This window comes from Medicago sativa, chromosome 4 (assembly GCF_051527215.1).
Source record: "Medicago sativa cultivar Bolivia chromosome 4, Bolivia_mono, whole genome shotgun sequence".
Classification (NCBI taxonomy): Eukaryota; Viridiplantae; Streptophyta; class Magnoliopsida; order Fabales; family Fabaceae; genus Medicago; species Medicago sativa.
This window is the reverse complement of record NC_140752.1, coordinates 19,390,491-19,411,803: the sequence shown is the minus strand read 5'-3', so window position 1 is coordinate 19,411,803 and position 21,313 is coordinate 19,390,491. Positions and strand designations below refer to the sequence as shown.

General features: G+C 30.7%; 1 protein-coding gene, 1 long non-coding RNA gene and 2 pseudogenes across 2 annotated transcripts in view; 2 read left to right on the top strand and 2 right to left on the bottom strand.

Annotated features, from left to right (window-relative positions):
• Nucleotides 1-21,313, bottom strand: part of LOC146927002 (F-box/kelch-repeat protein At3g06240-like) — a 44,427-nt gene that overhangs the window by 7,342 nt on the left and 15,772 nt on the right. The window lies entirely within an intron of this gene.
• On the top strand, nt 1,579-3,059 carry LOC146927006 (F-box/kelch-repeat protein At3g06240-like; annotated as a pseudogene).
• LOC146927005 (uncharacterized) lies at nt 6,571-8,216 on the top strand. The gene is made up of 2 exons (XR_015005564.1): nt 6,571-6,740; nt 7,998-8,216. It is a non-coding gene; the product is annotated as an uncharacterized LOC146927005 (long non-coding RNA).
• Nucleotides 14,681-16,293, bottom strand: LOC146927004 (F-box/kelch-repeat protein At3g06240-like; annotated as a pseudogene).

Here is a 21,313-nt window from a genome sequence, read left to right as displayed (position 1 = left end):
GATGGAAAATTTGTGATGGACTATAAATTGATGAAAATTTTTATATGGATTAAAACTTGATATTTGAAAATTTTAAAGGGAACAAAAACATAGTAAAAAAAAAAAAAAACACACAAAGTGTCCTTTTTTCTCCTTGGCTTTTTAATTCTGCACAAATCTTATCTTTCAAGCGGCTCGATCCGATCGGTGGCATTTAGCATACACAAGTCCATGTTTTTGGGTATCATACAAAAGTGAGTTTTTCACCATTGATATATTATTAAAAAATTCAATGGCCAAGATTGAAGAAAGGTTACTTATATAGTGGGTTTGGTGTTATATTTTTGGTATTTGCAAGAAGGATGTCCTACAATAATGGAATTTGATTTATGCAATTAGTATAAAAAAATAAATCATTACGTATATACAAAAAAAGTTGATAAAAAAATTACAATTTTGAAAGCACTGTTATGTGATCGTCAATATCACAATTGATTCGTTATTAAAATGTTGGAAGCGTATTTTTTTTCTTACGAAAAATGTTTTTGAAGGAAAGGTTTTTAAGTCCTTTTTTGTGGACAATAAATGTTATTAATTCCTTAATTTTATTTTAATACCAAAAGAAGGCTATTAACGTGGGTTTGATTTTCACAAGAAATAAATAATTTTGAAACCTAAAAATTGAAGGAGGACTATTAATCCTAGATCCAAAATTGATGTTTGAGATTCTCTACATACATTTTCAAGAGTTTGAAGTTTTCATTCTCCAATCCTTTTCCATTTTACGCTTTTCTGAATTTTTTCAAAAGAAAACCACCAAAAGTTTAAAGTATATTTTGAAAACCACCAAAAGTTTAAAGTATATTCAAATTCATTGTTCTTGAGTTTCTAAGAACACACTCAAACCCAGAAAATCAAGAAAAATGCCATAATTAAAAAATACCGAAAAAGCATAATCTTTTTTACTAAGAATCATATCTGGTATTATTATGAACTAGATCTTAGTATATCTTCATTTTTCAACTCCAAATCAACACCTCAACAGTGTTGCCTCTGAAGACAGAGATCAACAACACCTACAAACCACACCTCATTTGACTAGCCCAAAACCATCTTGTAAAACTTGCTCGGTACTTGTCATCTTGAACTAGCAACATGCAATACATAGATCTGTAGGTAAAATTTACAGAGAAGGAAAAAAAAAAGATGAAGAACAATAGGTAGTAGGCAAAGCCATTGCTTCATCAATAATTCTCAGAAGCACTCTTAACAACTACTGTGATCACAACCAACGATTAGTGTTAAAAAAAATCTTACAAAAAGAAATGAAAATTATAAGAATGCAAAAAAAGAATGGTGAGTTGGAGAAATAGATCTGTAGAATCAGTGAGGAGGCGGGGAGAGAGAGAGAGGGGGAGAGAGAGAGAGAGAAACTGAAAAGTTATTAATTGGGCCATTACATAATATTAAAAAAAATTGGGTCAAGTGTGTATTAATTGTATTACCGGTTTACTTGCTATTGTGAGTTAAAACAATTGTTTAATGAACATCATCGTTGGTTTTTAAAACTCGGCTTATTATAACACTGATACAGTAAAATTAGGGTTTTTCAAATCACGGTGAAGAAGAAGGCGGTGGTAGAGAGCATGGAGAAGAAAAAGAACACGTTGTATCTTCCTCACGAATTGATTATTCAAATCTTGATGTGGTTGCCGGTGAAGTCTCTTTTACGTTTCAAATGCGTTTGTAAGTCTTGGTTTTCTCTTATATCTGACCCTCACTTTGCAAATTCACATTTTCAACTTACCGCCGCAACTCACACTCCTAGAGTTATGTGCATAACATATCTATCTCATGAAATTCAATCTATAGATTTTGAAGCATTTCTTAATAATCATCCTGCTTCCCAGAACCTTAATTTTTCGCTTCCAGAATCTTATTTTCCGGTTGAAATTAGAGGTTCGTGTAGGGGGTTTATACTTTTGTACCGTCGTCCAAACATCTACATATGGAATCCATCCACTGGATTTAAAAAACAAATGCCCGTGTCTCCTTTTGACTCCAAATTAGCCGCACATTGTCATCGTATTGGTTATGACCAGTCTTATCGCCTTCATATACTTGGTTTTGGTTATGACCGGTCAAGAGATGATTATTTGGTGGTTTCATTGTCCTATGATCCAATGGTAGCAGATGCTATTTCAACACATGTGGGGTTTTTCTCATTTAGAGATAATACATGGAAAGAAATTGAGGGTACTCACTTCCGTTACAATGTCACCCATGGTCGCAGAAAAGGGTCCCTATTTAATGGGGCTATTCATTGGATGGCTTTGAGTCGTGATTTAGGTTGGAGTGTCATTGTTGCCTTTGATTTAACGGAACGAAAATTGTTTGAGATGCCTCTTCCAAGTGAGTTTGACTATGTAGTTAATTCTAGTTTGTGGGTATATGGAGAATTTCTCAGTCGATGGCTATGGATTATGCTAATGATACAGTTGAAATATGGGTGATGAAAGAATACAAAGTGCATTCGTCTTGGACTAAAACTCTTGTTCTTCCTCTTAATGCAATTCCTGATCGATACTTTCACCCAATGTACTCTACAAAAAAATGGTGATATTATCGGAGGAAATCTTGGTACTAGTTTGGTGAAGTATAATGATGAAGGACAGCGATTAAGGCATCGCTCCTTCTGTAATAGAACATCTGATGTTGTCATGTATACGAAATCTCTGCTTTCACTCCCAGGTGACAACGAGCAAGTTTAAGAAAGATCACACAAACAAGGTCATGGAATAGTCTCAACAATTTTCTTCATAATTATAATTATATTGCATTATGAGCTGCATTTGTAGGGTAATATGTGTTTAACTGTATTGGTAACTGCATTTGTAATTGTAACATGAGCTAGTATGTAAATGAGCTGAACTGATATATCATGGAATGTTAATTGGTTAACTATTTGTTATGCTTATTGGAAATATTGAAAACTTTGTTTGTGATGTGTGATCTGCTGCTATTTATGCAGGTGTAACTGGATTGAATTCTAAATGTATGTTATTGATACTGTTTGAAAATGTTTTACATGGTAAATTAATCTTGATAGGTTTATTTATGCATGTTGAAGGAAAAATAAATGTTTCGTTCTCTAATATCAGTAGACTCTGTCATTCTATTAACTTCGGCCCTTGCCATTTCTCTGTTTCAAACCAAGAAAGAAAACTAATTTAAAATTGGGAGGAGAGATTATTTGAGAAAGTTGGGAGGATAAGGAGCTGACTTAAAATTAAAACAAATCAAACTTGATGATGAGAGCTTTAGTCTTCTTGGAGAAGAGAGCTTTAAATTGCCAAAGATTTCACTATCTTCCACATATGGATCCCTAAACGAGATGTGGATGGAGATGGGAACAATATTATAATGACATAGAGAGACATTGTTGATTTGGTTTTAACTTAAATTTTGATATGTTTGTTGCTTGCTAAATTTTGATTTAGTTTGTTGTAGTCATGGATGATTTCAAGTTACAATTGTATTGTGTTGTCTAATACTGTCTTTCACGGTATGTTGTTCTATTTAGGTTGTTGAATATTTGCAAGGAAACACTCCTCAAATTGTTCTGACGACTCTGAGTACAAAGGAAGATTGTTTTTTGCAACGGATGACTTTTGGCTTGACCATTTGAAATTCATGCGATGTCGGGGTTTCTTAATGTATTTCCTCATGACCTGAAAAGCTTTCCCTTCTTATCCTTGTTTTGAATTTGTGTTTCAGAATTTATCTCTTTCCCTTCACTCTTTTGCATTGTTACAACACAATAATATTGTTTGAATCTAAGTTCTAGCTAAATTGACATGTGGCCTGAATCATAGATTTTCTTGCAGGTTTTAATTTTTCTGCTATTTTTGTGTTAGCTTGTATCATATTCATTATTATAATATTCTTCATCAGCCACAATTTCTCTTAATTCTTTTTTCTTTGTTCAGTCTTATTGTTATTCCTTGACTATTGATTCATGTGTGTTTGACCCTTTTCTACTGTAATAAAAGTGATTCAGATTCCAAGCCTTTTGTGGTTGAGTTCTGTTTTGCATTGAGGAGCTTGCAGTCGAAACGAAAGGTTTAAAGCCCTATTATTCAAATGTGATTCTATAGAATACATGGTGAAGTATGAAAAATAACAAAGTACATGGATTTTTTGCAGCTCTTTGCAAATTACAGTCTGTGAACTTATTTAAGTACCATTATTGGTGATGCCTTTTAATTTTATATTACAAAATAAAGTTCTTTTATAAAAACATAGCACAATGCATCTTGGTAAATGTCTGATTGGCTTTAGGTGTTAACAAGTCTCTGTCAAAAAAAGTCACAGAGGACAAATTGTGAGTGAAAGTGGGGGATTAACATATTATTAACAGTGTTAAGTTGTAAGGAAAGTGTGAGTCAATTTAAAAGAAAAATAAGCGAGATTAGTTTTGACCTAAAAACTAGAGGGGGTGTTTGCGCTTTTGATTCAAGAATATTGTCTCCAAACATCTGAATGCAAAAGCAGTATTTCCAATAGACACTTTAATTGCTTTTCAATCAGCCAAATGATTCTTCATCCAAGATTTAGTCATCATGAAAACCATACTTTATATAACCTAGTGTACATTTACACAATAACCTTATAACTACGATGTTTATTTTTCTTCTTTTATTCTACTGTTGCTTCGGATAACTAATTCATACAGAAGGAGGGACAGACTACATTAGAAGGCAGATCAGGGTAAAAAATAGTTTAATCACCAGTAACACCAACACCACCCGGTCCAAATAATTTTTGTGAAGCGTTTGTTGATGACAAAACCCATAGTGTCATAAGCCAATCAAAAACATGTAGAGAAATAGAAAACTTGGTGGTATCAATTCCGCTGGTGAGAAACATCACTGAACCATCTCCCTAATGTGATCAAATGGGATAAAATCGACATATCACACGAAAGAAGTTAGCATTGCTTCTTCTCATGCTCCAGATATTGGAATGAACATCGTATGTATTTTTCATTTCATTTGGGTTTCAAAGTGTCTAAAAGGGTTCTTTCTTGGACCATTTCTGACCATATTTGGGTACACAGAATGCATCTATGCTACCATGAACATCCTTCATCTTCATAGTTAGAAGCCCTTTTGCTCCTAAGATGCCTATTTCAAGTATTCCAATAAGCTGCTACCATATCTGACTTGTTGGTATTTGAATTTGATCACTTTTGTACAAAGTTGATTCATTTAAGACAATGCATCCATCTTTCAAGACAAACTCTAAGGTGAATCCTACTTGAATATTTAAGTTCATTTCTTCTATCACCATCTAGCTCCACCAGAACCAAATTTCTCCACGTCCATTGAGAATGAACTTGTTTATGGTCTACACTCTTATCAAGGAGGTTCAAAGGTAAGTTTATCTTTTGAAGGTTGAATATGATCCTTCAAGGAGGTTCAAAGGTAAGTTGATTAACAATAAGAAACTCACGTTGGCTTATGTGTGACAGTGACATCAACTTGGACAAACCACAATGTCACTTAACACATAAGTACTTCTAAGTCTCTAACAGAACTGATTGATGGATGCAGAATTTTAACCGACGTTACACAATTTGGGGAAACAATTTAATAATTCGTGAATTTTGGCATTCCAAATTGTCAGATACTTGTAAATTTAGTACTCAAAATAGTGGTTTACTCTATTTTTTTATCATATAAAAAATTAATTATTACATAATTTAAGAAATTCTTTAGGGGTGTAAAAGACAAATCCACAATGTCAGCATCTAGAGACAGTTTATTTGTAATCCCCACATTCCGACTTTTCAAGCTCAAAGCTTGGTTTCATTCAAAATTCAAACGCATTTTAACAATTCCATTCACACAAATTCCAAACCTTATCATCATCTTCATCAATGTAATCACGCCGATAATTACACACACAACATTTTCTTGAGATTCAGAGAAAGAACATGCTAGTCCTTCGCTATTCATCTCTACTTTTCACTTCTCTGTCAAGGAAATTCAAATTCTAGAAAATTCAAATGTTTCAATTGAATTTGATTCATTTCTAATTTTGTTTAATTAGATCAAATATTTCACATTTGATTCACAGGCAAAATCTATTGTAGTACCATTCATTGTGGAACAGATAGTGTAATATCCCTAATTAGAAAGAAAAAAAAAATTATTTAGGAGATTAGTTAAAATAACTTATTTATTAACTCTGGTTCATATAATTTTTATGATTTATTTAAGATAGCTTCTAGATCTCTACTAATTCTAGAATAGTTACACATTTCATTATGTATTAGAAGTTTAATATCAAAGTCAAATGGTAATAATAATAGGATTTAGTTAGAAATAATTTAATGAATGAATATATTTATAATTTATGAACAAAAATAACTTTTTGTGTGTGTAAGTGAAGTGGTCCACCGTCCACCTAAGAAGGAAAAATAATTAAATAAATATAAAAGTGAAGTCCATAAACATAAACTATAAAAATAAAATAAAAAATTAGGAATAAAAAGAAAGAGGAAAGAGGACCGAGGAGAAGCCAGTCCATCAACCATCAGGGAAAGAAAAAGAAAAAGAAAACGAGAAAAAGGGGAAAGCTATGGAGGCAGGGGAGAGAAATGGAACAGAAGAAAAGAAGAGGAAAAAACAAAGCTGGACAATTGTGGGAGAGATGAGAAAAACTAATGGAAGAAGCATCAATTACTATTATTTGAGGTAAGAAAACTCTCTTCTCTTTCTTCATTGAAATTTCAATGTTAGGGTTTGTTATTAGGCAAATTAGGGATTTGGGTAAAATTATAGAAATTAGGAAGTTTTTCTAAGAGAGAGTAACAATCACGGAGGGAGGAGGAAATAATTATTGGGAGAAACATGTCTCTACATGGTATATACACATGTTTTGTGTTAATAGAGCAATAGAGAAGATTATTGATGAGAGATGAAAGGGGAAAGTCTTGTTGTTGTGGAGATGCCAACTTAATTTAAGTTATTGGTAATTGAGTTTCAATGGGAAATCCGGAAATGGAACCATAGAAGGTAGCGGGTCAAATATAGCCGGTTCAACATAGCTGTGAGTATCTAAATTACCTTGTGCCATGTTTTTATAAGTTACAAATTTGTTTTGTGGGAGAAACAAATAATTTTTTTAAAATAACTTGTCATATGGTAATCTGTTATGAGGTTTTAATCCTATGAATTAATTTTGGTGATATAAACTATTTTTAAACTTTGTTTTAAGGTTCTAATGAAAATTAAGATCTCCGTTTGCTACAACGAAGAGATAATGTAGCCTATGAGGTACGTGCTCATAGTAAAAATAGAGAAAATCTCTGTTTGCTACAACGAAGAGATAATGGCTCATAGTAAAAAATGTAATATCTCCGTTCGCCACAACGAAGAGATAATGTGGTATATCTTCGTTCACCACAACGAAGAGATAATGTGGTATATTTCCGTTCGCCACAACAAAGAGATAATGTGGTATATTTCCATTCACCACAACGAAGAGATAATGTGGTATATTTTCGTTCGCCACAACGAAGAGATAATGTGGTATATTTCCGTTCACCACAACGAAGAGATAATGTGATTTATGTACAAATAGTGAAAAGAGATAAATGATATTAGTCAGGTTGAAATGATTATTTTTATATATCTATTTGAATATGAGATAAATGATATTAGTCTGGTTGAAATGATTATTTTTATATATCTATTTGAATATGGGATTGTAGAATTTTATATATGACTAACCGTTGGTTCATGTTAAGAATTTTTGTCGAATAGTATTGACTTTGATATTCCAAGTATTGTTTTTAGCATGAATGAGCTTTCAAAGGATGAAATTGTTAGTTTAAAAATTCTTTGGGTAAAGACCGGTGAAATTTTCACTTACCCATCATTTCCACTTTGTTTGTCATGCTCCCATTGAATTCTTGTGACTCACCATTTCTTTGGTTTCATTTTTTTTAGATTCACAGATTGCAAAGGACTAACCTCATCGACTTTTCAGGTTTACCAGAAACATATATGCTTTGTGGTAGATCTCTGTGTTGACCATTTTTGTGATTTACTTATGATGTAACTATTGAGATAATAGTTGTTCTTCTTTTTAGAGTTTATACATATAAATAATGAGATAGGTTTTATATACTTTGTGACAATAAACTTGCATCTTGAAATGTCCGGAAAGCTTGCGAGTCATTACCAAAATTTAAGTATTTTAGAAAGGTGTAAGTGTTATAGTTTATTAGGCTTGCCAGGCTAATTATATCAGGAGTTAGTGTTAGCCTGTGCGCCGGTCATGGCCTGAAATTGGGTCGTGACAGATAGTTACTTTCTTGAAATTCAGCTTTCAAATCATTCAATTCCACTATTGAAATTGTAGTTTATCATTCTCACATTCAACTTCTACTACTAACCTCATTTTGAGATAAAAAGTAGAACGCATAGAAGAAGCATCAGGGAAAATATCAGTAACATGAGGGAGTCTAAACCGTGCCTCAAAATCTTCTTTAAACTTAGTTTTTCAATCAGGATCACTGTAATCAATTTTGTTTTGCCTCTTCAGCTTTGAAAAATGAAGCATCAATCTTCTTTAAAAAGTAGAACGCATATGAATTACATAAAATGTTTTGCATTCTACTTTGTCTCAAAATGAGGTTTGTAATTTTTTTCTTAGTTGGATCATATGATTGACACTTTAATCGTAGCTACTTCTAAAGCCACTCGTATAATTGATTGTGATTTCTTGACCATGTAAAATTGATTAAGCTTTATCAAAATTTAACTCTTTGTTATTTATGTAATTCATATATACTTTAGTCCTCACGATTCACACACCACATTTTCTTGCAATTTGATTCTATCCTCGTACACGGTTCGCTGCTAGATTGTTCATGTGGTGTGTGGTTGTTTGGAACATTTCTTTATGTTGTTTGTAAATTGTAACACATTTTTTTAGTGATGTTTGCGTTTTGCACTTTTGCTTTCACTGGCTCACGTTTTATGTCCCTCAGTTGTGATCTTCCTTTATATTTTAATCTATGTAGGGTGTTTCGGATGATACCATTGGTACCCTATTTCCCTAAAATATATATATATATATATATATATATATATATATATATATATATATATATATATATATTTAGTTTAAAAAAAGGGGACTGCTATATATCACGAGAAAACAAGTCGGGAAATTTCACAAAGATGATGTGTCCTTATTTACAGTTGTGCATAGAATACATGAGGCAGTTTTAACTAGGACTTAGGCGGAAAACATGGATAAATGGCCAATGGGAATGACTTGGGGATAAGTTTGCTATAATTTTTTCGCTGAAACTAGCATTATCCTTAAAAAAATAACACGGTCAATCAATATCCTAATTGTCAATTCAATTAAAATGTTTGAGTTCATCACGACTATTTTTAAAGTTACATATTCCTTTATAATTAACAATGTCAGCCCTTCCATACCATTTTAAAGAACAAAATTGGTTCTTCTTTTTTTGAAGGAAAGATTGGTTCTTCTTGTCGAGTGATTATCATTCATTAGATTGCTTGTACAATTTAATGATTTGATGACAAAGACAACATAAAGCTAAAAATGGAAGTTATCCTTATGTGTGTCTATTCCATTTCACAACTTACACTCAATGGATGAATAATTCATTATCCAAAAGATAATATGAACAGAAGAAATTAAATTGAGCCTACAACAAATGATTCATATAAATTCAGGTGTAGCTCATTCATTTGAAATTAATTTTTTTATCCGGGTGTGAAATAGAAATGGCAAGGGCCAAAGTTGAAATTAGAGAACAAAACCTTGTTTTTCATTCAACTTGCATAAACGTATAAAATAACTTCCGATATAAATCAATTTCAAGCAATAAAAACAGCATACGTTTAGAACTCAATCCAGTTACACATCCATAAATAGTGAGTCACACAAACAAAGCAGTCAATATTTCCAAATAAGCATACGACAAATAGTTAACCAATAAATACTTCATGACAAATGGGTTCAGCTCTTGTTACAAATGCAGCCACCCAAGAGTACATAAAACAATATAATTATAAACTAGTCGAGATACCCGTGCTACAGCACGGGTAGCGCGGCTTCGCCGCGCTGTATGGCCGCGGCTCCGCCGCGTGTCGCGTCTCTGTTGCGCTTGTCAAAGTGATTTTTTTGTCCATGGTGAAAATATGTAAAGTATTTAAAACATAATAATGTATATATTGATCGGTAGTAATGAAAAATTATAAAATAATTAAATTTTAATATGAACAAATATATATTAAATTTTAGTATTGACGATATTAAAAAAGCTAATAAATAAAAATAATCATAGTTTTTATTTACTAATATGTTTTAGTGTGAAAAATATTAATAAGCATCCCGTGAAAAATCATAATTAATGTATTATATAATATTGTTATCGTAAAATATATTTCATATAAAAACATATGCTAACATATTCAAGTAAAAAAAATAGTGAGATATATTTTTGTTAATATATAGTTCATACACTCATATACATTTTATCAATATATAGTTCTCATTAGATTTCAGAAATAAGAATATATTAATATATTCCCGTAAAACAAACATATACTCATATATCTTTAAAAAAAAAACATATACTCATATATATTTTTATTAATATATAGTCCATACACCCACATATACTTTATTAATATATTAATAAAATTTAGGCAGTCGCGGTGTTTAAATAGCGATATTAAAAAATACTAATTAAAACTGATCGCTCATTATAGTTATTAAAATGGGTCCTATGTTACAATTGTACACTCCAACGGGTTTTTATTGATACATTTTTTATAAAAAAAACAACAGAAAAAATTGAACTATGATTAATCATAGTATATTATAATTTTTTTTGTTTGTTTTAGTATTGACAATATTAAAAAAATGAAAATACATTTCACAAATAAACATATACTAACATATTCCCGTATAAAAACATATAGGGAGATATATTTTTATTAATATATAGTTCATAGACTCATATATATTTATCAATATATAGTTCCCATTAGATTTCTGAAATAAGAATATACTAATATATTCCCGTAAAACAAACATATACTCACATATATATATTTTTATTAATATATAGTTCATACACCCACTTATATTTTTTGAATATATTAATAAAACTTAGGCAGTCGTGGTGTTTAAATAGAGATATTAAAAAATACTAATTAAAACCGATTACTCGTTGTAGTTACTAAAATGGATCCCGTGTTACAATTGTACACTCAAAATGATTTTTTTACTGATACATTTTCATAAAAAAACAACGGAAAAAATTGAAGTATGATTAATCATAATATATTGTATTATTGTTCTTGTTTTAGTATTGAGATATTAAAAAAGCTAATAAATGAACATATATTTCATAAATAAATATATACTAACATATTGAGATAAAAAAATATATAGTGAGATGTATTTTTGTTAATATATAGTTCATATACTCATTTGTATTTTATCAATATATAGTTCCCATTAAATTTCAGAAATAAGAATATATTAATATATTCCCATAAAACAAACATATACTTATATATATTTTTATTAATATATAGTCCATACAACCACATATATATTATTAATATATTAATAACACTTAGGAAATCGCGATGTTTAATTAGAGATATTAAAAAAATTAATAATTAAAACTGATCCCTTGTTGTAGTTACTAAAATGGGTCTCGTGTTACAATTGTACACTCCAATGGATTTTTTAGTGATACATTTAAAAAAAACAGAAAAAATTGAAGTATGATTAATCATAGTATATTATAATATTGTTATTGTTTTAGTATTGATGATATAAAAAAAGCTAATATATAAAAATAATCATAAATTTTATTTACTAATATGTTTGAGTGTGAAAAATATTAATATGTGTCCCGTGAAAAATATAATTAACGTATTATATAATAGTGTTATCGTAAATACAAAATCATATTCTGCTATAACAACAACACTTGTTAGTTTCCTCTATAAAAATAAACTTGTTAGTAAAACCGAATTGAAAATTAGTAGAGAAAATGGAATTGAAAAAGAAGAGAGATAATGAAAAATGAAAAAAAGTTGGTAAGAAAAAGATAAGAGAGGAGAGTAAGATTGGGAGAGAAAAGTTTATTATTAAAAAAATAAAGGTAAGATATTAAAAAAATAGAGATATTAAAAAATCACTAATTAAAACCGATCACTCGTTGTAGTTACTAAAATAGGTCCCGTCAATTGTACACTCCAATGATTTTTTTAGTGATACATTTTCATAAAAAAACAACGGATAAAATTGAAGTATGATTAATCATAGTATATTGTAATATTGCTTTTGTTTTAGTATTGACGATATTAAAAAAGTTAATAAATGAAAATATATTTCATAAATAAATATATATTAACAAATTGTCTTAAAAAACATATAATGAGATATATTTTTGTTAATATATAGTCTATATACTCATTTGTATTTTATCAATATATAATTCCCATTAAATTTTAGAAATAAAAATATATTAATATATTCCCATAAAACAAACATATACTCATATATATTTTTATTAATATATAGTCCATACATCCACATATATTATTAATATATTAATAAAACTTAGGAAATCGCTATGTTTAATTAGAGATATAAAAAAATACTAATTAAAATTGATCACTATGTACACTCCAACGGGTTTTTTAGTGATACATTTAAAAAAAACAACAGAAAAAATTGAATTAGATATATATTATTAATATATTAATAAAACTTAGGAAATCGCTGTGTTTAATTAAAGATATAAAAAAATACAACTTAAAACTGATAACTCGTTGTAGTTACTAAAATGGGTCTCGTGTTACAATTGTACACTCCAACGGGTTTTTTAGTGATACATTTAAAAAAAACAGAAAAAATTGAAGTGTGATTAATAATAGTATATTATAATAGTGTTCTTGTTTTAGTATTGACGATATGAAAAAACGTAATAAATAAAAATAATCATAGATTTTATTTATTAATATGTTTGAGTGTGATTAATCATAGTATATTATAATATTGTTCTTGTTTTAGTATTGACGATATGAAAAAACCTAATAAATAAAAATAAACCCATTTTTTTTTTATTAAAATGGGTCTCGTGATATAATTGTACACTCCAACGGATTTTTTAGTGATACATTTAAAAAAAACAACAGAAAAAATTGAAGTATGATTAATCATAGTATATTACAATATTGTTCTTGTTTTAGTATTGACGATATGAAAAAACCTAATAAATAAAAATAATCATAGATTTTATTTATTAATATGTTTGAGTGTGAAAAATATTAATATGTGTCCCGTGCAAAAACATAATTAACGTATTATATAATAGTATTATCGTAAAATACAAAAGTGTAATCTGCTATAACAACAACACTTGTTAGTTTCCTCTAAAAAAACTTGTTAGTGAAACCAAATTGAAAATTAGTTGAGAAAATGGAGTTGAAAATGAAGAGAGAAAATGAAAAATGAAGAAAGTTGGTAACAAAAAGATAAGAGAGGGGAGTGAGATTGAGAGAGAGAAGTTTATTATTAAAAAATAAAGTTGAGAGAAAAATTTATTATTAAATAAATAAAAATGAGAGAGAAAAGATTATTATTATAAATAAAGAAATATGAGAGAGAAAAGTTTATTATTAAATAAAGAAAGGTGAGAAAATGAGTTTTAGTAAAGTGAATTTTAATAGTGGGAAAACATTAAGTAATTTTAGTGATACATTTAAAAAAAACAAAATAAAAAATTGAAGTATGATTAATAAATAAAAATAAACCAATTTATTTATTAAAATGGGTCTCGTGTTAAAACTGTACACTCCAACGGGTTTTTTAGTGATATGTTTGAGTGTGTAAAATATTAATATGTGTGCCGTGAAAAAACATAATTAACGTATTATATAATAGTGTTATCGTAAAATACAAAAGTGTAATATGCTATAACAACAACACTTGTTAGTTTCCTATAAAAAAAACTTGTTAGTGAAACCAAATTGAAAATTAGTAGAGAAAATGGTGTTGAAAATGAAAAGAGAAAATGAAAAATGAAGAAAGTTGGTAAGAAAAAGATAAGAGAGGAGAGTGAGATTGAGAGAGTTGAAAATGAAAATAGAAAATGAAAAATGAAGAAAGTTGGTAAGAAAAAGATAAGAGAGGAGAGTGAGATTGAGAGAGAAAAGTTTATTATTAAAAAATAAAGTTGAGAGAAAAGTTTATTATTAAATAAATAAAAATGAGAGAGAAAATATTATTATTATAAATAAAGAAAGATGAGAGAGAAAAGTTTATTATTAAATAAAGAAAGGTGAAAAAAATGTGTTTTGATAGTGGGAAAGGGGTTTTAGTAAAGTTGATTTTGATAGTGGGAAAGGGGTTTTAGTAAAGTGGATTAGTAAAGTGGATTTTGATAGTGGATTTGACAAAAATAACCTTAAAGTTGTAAAGGAAAAAATTTGGAAGAAAAGTAGGTATGGGTAGTTAAGTAATTTTGGTAGATACTTGTTTCTATATAATATAATAGATAGATAGATAGATATAAAGAGAATATTTCACAACCTCTGCTCTTGTTTGCGTCATCTTCTTAAGCATGCTCATTGTCACCATGAAGTGAAAGTAGAGACTCTGTATACATGACAACGATTGATTATTACAAAAGGTGCGGTGCCCTAATAGTTGTCCTTTATCATTATACTTTACCAATCTAGTACCATGATTTCTTCCAATAATATCACCATTTTTTTGTAGAATATAGGGTTAATTATGTTTTTGGTCCCTACAAAATTGCGACCTTGTAAGTTTAGTCCTTACTTAATTTTAATAGCATTTTTAGTCCCTATAAAAAAAAATTTACTTATAATTTTAGTCCCTCCTAAAACAAAGTTTGATTAATTATCCTTAAACTCTTAAATTTTTGAACGATTTTTTTGAGACAAGATTAGAACACTATGAAAGGTTCGTTTACTCAAATTTAGAATTTTCTGACATGAAATGAATTAAATATGAATTTTTTAAAACGACAAAAGTTAAAGATAAAAAGTAATAAAATCTGGATGTAGAAATCAAATTTTGCGATAATTTTTTGCGGAGGAACTTTTAGTAATGTTCTAAACATGTCTGCAAAAAATTGTTCAAAAACTTAAGAGTTTAAGCATAAATTAAACAAATTTGAATTGAGTAGGGACTAATACTCAGTGCAGAAAAACAAAATTAAGGACTAAAAGAGCTATTAAAATTAAGTAAGGACTAAACTTAAGAGCTCCCTATTTTATAGGGACTAGAAACATAATTAACCCTAGAATATATAGGTTGAAAATAGTGATCCGGAACGGCATCAACAGACAGAAGAAGAATTTTAGTCCAAGATGAATGCATTTTGTATTCTTTCATCACCCATATTACAATTCTATCACTATAAAAATCCTTAGTCCAAAGACTGAGAAATTCTCCAAATACCCACAAACTATAATGAAATCCATGGTCAAAATCCATTGGAACAGGCATCTCAAACATTTTCTTTTCCATTAAATCAAACGCAACAATGACATCCAATTCAAAATCATCACGGCGATAAGTCAGCCAATGAATAGCCCCATTAAATAGAAACCCTTTTCTCTGAGAAGGAACAACAACATAAGGAAAGTGAGTACCATCAATTTCTTTCCATGTATTATCTCTGAACGAGAAAACCTCCAAATGTGATGAATAATTGGAAAATACAACCACCAAGTAATCATCTCTAGACTGGTCATAACCAAAACCATGATAATGTGCTACTAATTTGGAATCAAAAGGAGACTCGGGTATTTGCTTTTTAAATCCAGTAGATGGATTCCATATGTAGATGTTTGGACGTTGGTACAAAAGTATAAACCCTCTACATGAACCTCTAATTTCAGCCGAATAATAAGATCGGAGAAGTGAAAAAACAAGGTTCAGTGAAGCACGATCATCGTGAAGAAATGCTTCAAAATCTATAGATCGAATTTCATGAGATAAAAGTGATATGCATAAAAGTCTACGAGTGAGTGTTGCGGCTGTTATTTGAAAATGTGAATTCGCAAAATGGGGATCAGAGATAAGAGCAAACCACAACTTACAAATGCATTTGAAACGTATAAGAGACTTCACCGGCAACCTCATCAGAATTTGATTGATCAGTTCATGAGGCAGATACAATGGTGTCTTTGTCTCCATGCTTTACTACCTTCTTCGTCTTCTTCACTCTGCTTTGATCAAACCCTAATTTAACAACCTTCTTATTCGAGCAAACACTAATTTAAAAAACCAGTGATAATGTCATTAAACCAGAAAAAGCCGAACTGGAAAGACCCATCGAACCAGCTGAAAAAAAAACTTTAGCGGAAAGAAGATTAAGAACAGAGAGGGTGAGAACGTTCAAAAGGGTGAAGAATTTTAGAGCGGTTTTAGGTTTGTAATAGCTACAACGCTGTGTTTCTCAGCGGGTGATGCAAGTTAGAGAGATTTTAGGTTTGTGACAGTGGGCTTCGGATCGTATTGTTACAAAGGGTAAACAAAACATTTAACAATTGCTCTTTTCACTTTTTAAATTGCTTATTTTTCTAACCGTTGTCGAGTCAGCAGTAGTTGAAGAAAAGAGCAATTTTAAAAGGGAGAAGAAGAATTTTCAAACATATATGAATTTTTTGTTTCATAAAACACACAAAAATAACTTAAATTAATTCTTAGGTGTATAACATTTCAACGAATAAAATAACTTTCAATTTCCTATACTTTTATTGTCAAGAAAATGAATGGGAATAAAACATTCTCATAAAAGTGGGAAGGGAATTTAAGGAATCACCTAAGAGCATCTCCGGTGGTTCTCTTATTAAGATGTAGCGTACACATCATTTATTCAATCAATTTTCAAAGGTAATGTCTAATAAGCATTCATTCATTAATAATTAAGTGGGTCTCACTAATAATTTTACAATAAAACATTTCAAAAATTGTTATTCTATTCAGGATTGAGATCTCATTCTTATTTTCTGAGAAAGTTAATCCTCTAAATAGATTTTTCATCCTTGAAACAAACTCCCCTTGACCCTTAGAATTTTTTTATATGATTCACTGTTATTTATGAATATGTACTGTATTGAGTTTTAAATGTATGTTGTTGTCACCGCTTGAAATTGTTTTATATGGTAAATTAATCGGATGAGTTTATGGATGCAGAAGGAAAAAGAATGTTTTGTTCTCTAAAAGCAGTGGACTATGTTAACTTTGGCCATTTCTATTTCTCTATTTCAAACTAAGAAAAAAACTAATTAAAAATTAAGAAAATTGCTTTTCTGAAATTAAATACTTCATAATGACATATGAAAATGAAGTTTTTGCCCCTAACGGTAGTTGACTACCACTGGTTTTGTCCGGCGGTAGTTATTTGGCCCTTTCTATTTCTCTATTTCAAACTAAGAAAAAAACTAATTAAAAATTAAGAAAATTGCTTTTCTGACATTAAATACTTCATAATGACATATGAAAATAATGTTTTTGCCCCTAACGGTAGTTAACTACCACTGGTTTTGTCCGGCGGTAGATAACTACCGTTCACATGTAAAGCTTAAAAAAAACAAAAAAAAAGCTCCAGCGGTAATTAACTACCGTGAAGCATGAAAATTTAGTTGTTTTCTGCGCAAACACACTGAGTGCATGTGTGCTCACTGTATATCATGTTGGCAGAGGCACCTCCTCCTCATTTGGAAAGAAAACAAAGAGGGTCAAGATTCCTTGCCCATTCTTCTACTCTTTGATATGCTTGTAAATGGTCCAATGCTTACTTTCTTTTATCATTGATGTTAAATCAAATCAACCCACTTTTTTCTCTCTCTCATGTTGACAACTAGCTAGTCCAATGTTATTCGTGTCATATACCATCATTATTCATTACTAATGCTTTCTAGTTCCTTTTTTGTTATGAAAAGATGATGGACTTGAAGCAACTACACTATCATAAATTGAAAAAAATGAGTTCAGCGGTAGTTAAGTACCGCTGGGGTCTAACGGTAGTTAACTACTACCGGTTCTCCCAGCGGTAGTTAACTACCGTTGGGGGTAATTTCATCATTTACTTGTGTCGTTAGGAAACTTTTGATGTCAAAAATTAATGGGTTACACATGAATTTTAAGACTTGAGATCAGAAGAAACATCCAAATTTTTGAACAAGAAAGAAACATCCAAATTAATTTACCTTGTGACCCAAATAGTTCTACAATTAATAAGTTACAACCTAAAGTCTTAACACTTTATTCAACAAATTAAGCATATATTCTCAGTATGAGTGTAATATATCATTTCTCAAAAAACTAAAGATGTAAACATATGCACTGTGGTTGTAAAGATTAGATTGAAAGATGTAGGAGAAAGGAAGTTTTGTTGTGTTTTCTTGTAAGTACTGATTAACAGACCTAACAGGATTACCATATATATACAGCTTATGACTGATAGGATGAGAGGCAAACTACACTCATGACTGTCTAAGTTTTCAACATTATGTTAACTATCTAATGAGGAAAAGATTAAATAGTTAAACGACTTACAAGTTACGACAAAGACCCATCACAGTAGACAGTTCTTTAATCCATCTCTTAGTATGTAAAAGGGGAAATAGTCACTTTAGTCCCTGAATGGGAAGCGATTAGTCAATTTAGTCCCTGAATGCAGAGAAACTTCAAAACAGTCCCTGAATGTAACATCTGTTAGTCAGTTTAGTCCCTGACGTTAAATAGGTCTGTTAACGATGACGTGGCGGCTGATGTGGCAATATGATACCTGCCACGTAAGATTGTGACCTGGCAAAGCCTTCACACGTGGCAGAGAGGGAATGGGTCGGTGCAGGCGGGTTATGGGTCAACCCGATTGGAGTCATATATAAATAGGGATTAAACCCATTTTCCTTCATTTTTGACATAACTTCCTCTTTCTTCCCTCATTCTTCTCTCTCGGTCCTCTCTCCACATATACACAGCGCCGCCGCCTATCCTTTCTTCTCCGGCGATCTCAAGAATTCCGGCACGGTGGCCGGTGGTGCACCACCGTGCCGAAGCTTCAAAACCGCTCCAAACTCAAAAATTCCTACGGATCTAAGTTCGTCTTCTCTCCCTCTATCCGATTTCAACAATGATTTTCACAGAAAAACAATACAAATATTACTAGATTTCAAGATCAGATTCGGTTGCAAGGCTTCTTCTGGTATCAGATTTGTATGTGTTGTGTTAGGTTCGGATTTGGTATGCTTGTGGTGCGGTACTGATTTGGCAGCCTTGTGTTGGAACAGTTTTGAACAGGATTTGACTTGAAGAGATGAGGGTTCGTTTTTGGTTAATGGTGCTTGTTGGAGGCCGATTTGGTTTGGTGGATTTATGAATTGGTACTGAGAATTTGTGGCGCTAGAAGGAGGGGCTATGTGTGGTGTTGATTACGGTTGGAATAATGTTGTGGGTTGCGTGAATGTTGGTTGTTGTGTGTTTGCAGTGTGTAGGAATCATGTTGTGGTGAGGAATCATGTTGTAGTGACTCATGGAAGTGAGGAATCATGGAATAATGTTGTGGTGTTGATCACGCTGCGTTTTGGTTTAGAGGGAGGGAGTGTGACTCATTGCCATGTAATACCTCACTGATTGCCACATCAGCCACCACGTCATCGTTAACAGACCTATTTAACGTCAGGGACTAAACTGACTAACAGATGTTACATTCAGGGACTGTTTTAAAGTTTCTCTGCATTCAGGGACTAAATTGACTAATGGCGTCCCATTCAGGGACTAAAGTGACTATTTCCCCTATGTAAAATGTTATAATTTGTATATATGGCAATCCTATTCCTTTAATTGGTATCATAATTCTTCACAAATTATGATGCCCTACTTATTTAATATCCATTCTTAAAGGTGCAAAATTTGTGTGTGATCCAAATCATCGATGACATTGGCATATCAAGATTCAAAATTAATATAATAATGTCAGCGAGTGAATGAATGACGAAATTAATAAAGTTGTGACTAAATTAACAAGATCATATACCTTTAAAAGATATTCCCTCTGTTTCAAAATGATTGTCGCTTTAACCAAAAAAAATTGTTTCAAAATGAATATCGCTTTCAGTTTCCAATGCAATAATAATTTTTTCTTTTCAATTGTACTCTCCAATTAATATTCTGCACACTACTTCCAAAGTATTACTTTTAAAACTAACCAATAGTTAATAAGGATAATTTGGTAAAATAACCATTATCTTTCTTTTAATCATTGCATTTCTTAATATGTGTGTAAACACCTAAAACGACATTCATTTTGAAACGGAGGGAGTAACTTTTTAAGTTGAGGAATCATTGATAGTAAAAGTCATTTAATTTTAGACACACCACAAAATTTGGTATGATTGCCATGTTATTTAGAGTGAAAACAATATTTTACAAATCATTTCAAATTTTGTGGCGCTAATCCATTGAGTGTGGGTTGTGGTCAAACAGTTTTTAACTATCCTGAAAGCAATAAGTTTTACAAGCAAAATCCATTGTGGAACAAAAAAAAATTACTTGGTTTTTTTTTTTCCTTCAAGAAATACCATCCCAATAATAAAAAAGTAATGTGTCAATGTGGGATCCATTTAAGACCTTAAAGTTGAGGGTCTTTATTGTGGATGCTCTAAGGTGATTTGCATATGATGGAATGCTTTCAATTTCCTCTGTTTTTTTTTTTCCTAATTTTATTGTAACATTAAAATGAGCGAAAGTTATTCTAGGATTATATTATATCCTACTTATTAAAAGACAATGATTGTCCCATAAGTCCTAGCTCAACCGGCAAAAATGCCAAAATTGTTAGGCTGGACGTCATGACCAGAGTTCGAATCCCAGTACCTCCACTTTATGTTTGTGAGTTTATGATAGTGTTGTCATCTCGTTTATATACTCAAAAAAAATAATGATTGGAGTGCAAAGGATTTAGCCTTTTTTCTTTGCAGTAGTTTAACTTCATTTGGCCCATTTGATGTTTTGAGGAGTAAACATACCATTATGAACATACCACTTTCAATAACTAATTTCCAAGTAAAATTCAACTTTTATCAATTGCAAATCCTCCATAAATATGGTTAAAAGAGTCTACATGCTGGTGCACATTTACGGTTCGTTTGGTAGGTGAGAGTTTGCTGCGAGAGAGATATTGAAGAGAGAAAAAGCAAAGAGATAG